Here is a 5,138-nt window from a genome sequence, read left to right on the forward strand (position 1 = left end):
TGGCAGAATAATGTAATGCATCATTTGTCACTTCTTTAATTAAGAATTAAAGAAGTACATAATGAATATCAGAATGAAAAATTCATGAAAATGCATATTTTTCGTGTAGCTTTTTTATTTTCATGTCTGTACTTTCACATCTTTGATGAAATTAAACATTCAGTGATAATAATGTTGATTTAGATTTTCGTAGGATATCTGACTGGAATTTTCTTTCACTTTGACCAAGAAACATATATATGATAAATTCAGAGTATTAATCCATTAAACAAAGGACTGGTTAAGTACCCTTGTGGAATTGTGAACAAGAAATCACTTGTGAGGCATCTCTGATGAAGTAGTTTATTTAAGCTTTAATTAGTGATCAATTCCTATTTAATGTTTTTATTGATGAATTAGAGGAAAAGAGAGAATTGTTATACATCTTCTTTAGAGATTATATCATTAGGAAAGAATGCTTAGTAGCAAAGACAATCAGTTACTTTGAATAATTTGCTTTCTGTGCTCAGCAGCAGGCAAGTGCAATAGCTTTCAGTAGAAGCTGATCGTATTTACAGACCAGGGAAGTATCTCTGCAAATGGCTTGTGAGGTGTAAAGGATAAGCAGATGAGTTCAAATCCCCAGGATAGCACTGAAACAAAGAGGGCAACACAGTTCTTATGTACATGAAGAGAAGAATCTGGAGGAAGCTGGAGGAGGTTGTGTCAGCTCTGGATGTGGTGATGGGAACCACTGCCAGGATGCTGCTCTTTGAACTGAACTTTATTCCTGTAGGAAATCATGGAGGTAGAAAGGGCTTTGACATAAAGTTATAGGAAAGATTCTTTGCAGCTGAGTCTTGAGGACCCCTCTCCACCTGTATTATCTGTGAATGAGATAGTTGACAAGAATCAAGTTTGACATGACTGGATGAACTGTCACTTAATAGCTAAGGCTCTTCATCTTATCAGAAGTCATGACTGAAAATAAATGCAATCAAATTCAACCTTGAAACAAAGCAGAAATTTTAGCCATTTTTGAGTTAATTGATCACTGAAATGACTCACAAAATTTGACTTGTGTTTCCTCTGTCCCTGGTAAGCATTAAATTTTGCTGAGATTTTTCTGGTTGAAATAAAAGTAATTTGAGGAAGATTTATTGTATATTTGTTGAGTCAACGAAGCTAATTATCCCATATCATCTCACACTGTAATGTCCAAAACTAATAGTTCTACTCCACCAATGTGTTTTTTTTCTGAGATACATTCACAATCATTTTCCCCATGATATGGATGCATGCCCAGTTTTGAGGTTGGCTGTAACTATGCATACTTATTTGGTACAACAGTTTGCTCCAGAATGTTTGCAGACAATGCAAACCAGAGTGATGTCTAAACGGACAATTATCTGAAACAAATCACAATGCAAACCCAGAGTGATGGATGTCCAAATGACAATGATCTGAAACAAATCTCTACTGTGATGAAAATCTGCCCACGTCTTCTTTGGAGATGCTCAAAACTCACCTGGACACAACCCTGTGCAACCTGCTCTGGGTGAACCTGCTTTACCAGGGGTGTTGGACTACAGGGTCTCCAGAGGTCCCTTCCAACCCCAGCCATTCTGTCATTCTTGATTCAGTGAGTACACAGGGTTCTTGTGTGAGGTGCAGTAGCAAACTCAGAGTGACCAATACAGATCAGAGCAAAGAAAACATCTTCTGTCACCAAGTTTCCTCCTATTCCATAATGGAAATTCTTAGTTTAGTCCTCCTAGTGCTTAGCAACATCAGAGCAAAAATAATGTTTGGAATCGCCTGTGATGTTACCACTTGTTACTTTCAGTATTTTTATGAAAATCTGAGTTCCTGTAAAGACTCTATCTGACTAAAATTCCTTTATGCCAAGGTTTCCAACCTAAACCCTCTGGACTGCAGCAGCTTATCCAGTCTGCTCCCTCTCTGACCCTGGTACAAATTCCCTTTGTGCCAATCAATGGAACTGTTTCTGTGGCAGTGCTCTCAACTAGGGAAATTATTGGTTGCAGGGTGGCAGGTAAATAAATGCTTTTTTTTTTCTTTTAAGTAAACTAGTTTAGAGACATGCCTGAGATCAGAGCCACATAAACAGGTTCAGTAGCAAAAATAGCTGATGAAAAGGAGGAGAAGGGGAGAGCAGAGGAAAGCATGCAAAAAAGAGAGAAATTGAAAGGGATCTTTTACCCTGACTTGGCCATGTGAGGTTTCATAGTGTGAGTTTCTGTGCACTTTGTTTCTTTCTCTCTCTCTCTGACATATGAATACGTGCACACAAACACCCTTCTAAAAAACAGCCAGCAAAGCCATCCTCTGAGATAATTTGAATTCCTTAGTGGTCTTGGGTGTGCCTTTGTTTCAACTCAAATACTGCTATCACATCATAAATAAGCCTGTTTCTACTATCTTAAATGAAGAGTGACGGTCACACCCAGCAGTTCCAACTCGATTTAAGCCAGCCTATAACAGTATTAATCCTAGATCACAACCATAAGCTTCTCCACATGTTTCAAATAAGGGAAAGCAGCGTAAACCCCGCACAGTTTTACAAGACCTCGTTCTAGTTCATGGGTGGATAAACTGCAGTTTCAAAAGCCATTTTAGCCTGAACAGGAAACCAAATTATAATAAAAATGACATGCAAATCCTGTTTTCACTGCAATGCTTAAGCCAATAAAAGAATAAACTGAGTTTATCAAAGTACTATGCAGTGAGTCCCCTTGCAATGTCAGCCCCATCCCCACCAAGATCAGGTACAGAAGTTGAACAGTCCTTCATTGGTCCCCAAATAGCCTTGTTTCAAAGGAAGAGGTTTCTCAGGTAGACTGAACCTATAATAGCACCTATAACAGGTTCCCTGAATAAATAGTGTTGTGAACAAACAGAGACCTGGGCATTAGCCACTCTTCATTTTCTTGTGGTTAAAATCAGTTATTTAGCAGTATCAGTAACTTACTGGGACTTCATGTGAATCTTTTACCACAGCCTTTCTTTTTGGTGTACTTTGATTAAAACAGGGGAAGGGCTATATTGGGTATATCTAATTTTTACAGTATACACTATACAAAACAGAAGTAAACGCAATAGAGCACAGATATCAGGGTACTTACACTGCATAAGCAGGCAAAATGTATGTTCCTACACTGTGTAGACACTCTGGTGAATATTCCCACTGATTTGGGAATGAGAAAGCTTGGGGTTTTTCAATAAATTTTTGAACAACTGTTTGTATCCCTGGAAACAACAGACGCAACCTGAAAAAACTGACACAAGCTAAAAAACTTGCAACAATAACACGTTTAAATTTTTAGTTGATAGAAATCTACTTCTATTTGTATCCTTGTTTAACTAGAATGGACAGAATCCAGGGAAAGCTACTAATAGAAGCTAACACATATGTGAGAATGAGATGAGGTAGAATTTGTAAGAAACTGTCAAGGAGTTGGGCAAGGGAAAGCGAGGATTCCCTTTATTTCATGTTTTTACCCTTGTTCAGTACTGTAAATCAACAGGAGGATTTTTATGATAGTCTAGGGTTTAGTCATCTCATGCTTCTTTTATCTGAGACTGTTTGCTGAAGAATTTGATTTTTTCCCATTAGCCTAAATCTTTGTTATTGTGTTAAGGTACTGATTTCAGCTTCTCAACAGTGGGGAAAATGTTGAAGAAATGCACCAATGCAGTGCTGATTTCCAAAATAATCCCTTCACTTAGAATTTGCTGGACAACACCAGTGACAGTTAAGATAGCTACATTTTTTATCTGTTTCATTGATGCCAGATTTAGCAGGAGCAGCCTTTTAGTGCCACACTTCACACCACTATTCTCCTGATCCTCAGCAGCCCACACACATTCTCCCAAACCTCATATTCCCTCTTCAGTGATGAACTTGTGCTCCTATGAATTCAAAATAGTAAGCACATTCCACATGGAAATTGTAGGAACAGCATAAAATTACATTTAGTATCAGAATAAATAACACAAGGACTATATTACAGGCTACATCGTTCGTTTTACATTTAGTCATGAAAACTTCCATTATTCAATTTAAATGAATGTGTCACATAATTTCCAGACTCCTGCTCCAGAGTACTGGAGAATCCAAGCAACTTATTTCAGAACTTAGGTCCAGCTTCCCATTGAGCATTTGAGTCCTGGAGCGCACAGATCTTGGGCAGCTTGTTGATTCTGTGGTAGCAGATGCAGCCAGCCAAGAGGGGTTTTTTCCCTTCCTGCTGTGTTTGGCAAGAAGAGCACAACCTTTCCTGTCACATGTGGTCCCTGCTCAAGTTATCCATACTTTTCTTACCACAAGGTTAGATTACTCTAATGCACTCCGTGTGAGGCTACATCTTGAGGCCATTTGGCAACTGAATCCAGTGTGCACAATTCAACCACCTGTTTATTAAGTGGAGCATCATGCAGAGAGGACATAAAACCCCCCAGTCTCCAAAATCTGCAATGGCTGCCAATAAATTTCTGGGCTGAGTTCAAGGTGTTTGTTTTAACCTATAAAGACCTTAGTGTTTTGGGATTTGGTTACCTGAGAGACTGGCTTTCTTTCCCCATGAAGCAGTGCTTTTAAAGTTGATATGAAGGGAGGAATTTGAGTTGGTATCACTCAGGTGTAATAAGGCTGCTGGCAGGACTTCTGTGTGCAAGGCTTCTGCAGTACATCCACATTATTATAGGTTTATCTATTGTGAAACATCTCTGATTGTGGAAGAATTTAAAACTAACATACCAGTCTGGTTCTGAACCTGGGCTAGAAACGCTCATGGTGGAGCACATTGCTATGTTCTGATTTTCCCCTTTTTAACTACAGTTGCTACTTACATTAAATGTGATTTGGTAACTTAACTTAAACCTGATGTTAGCAGCTGCTAACCCAGCTAAGGCTCGCAATGTTTATTTAGCCTCTGTCTCTGAGGTATCTCTCTCTCCTGATTGACCATGTAGGGTAGTAAAGCACCTCAAGAACTATTGGAAGAGAGTTACATGCTACAGCAACCCAGCCACTTTTCCTACCAGTGGGTTAGAGTTAAGTTGGACTATTCCTGGCCTTCAGACCTGTGACTACATCTCCCAGAAATACAAAAAATGACACAATGCCTGTTCTCCAG

Source organism: Fringilla coelebs (genome assembly GCF_963513975.1).
Source record: "Fringilla coelebs genome assembly, chromosome: 3".
Taxonomy (NCBI): domain Eukaryota; kingdom Metazoa; phylum Chordata; class Aves; order Passeriformes; family Fringillidae; genus Fringilla; species Fringilla coelebs.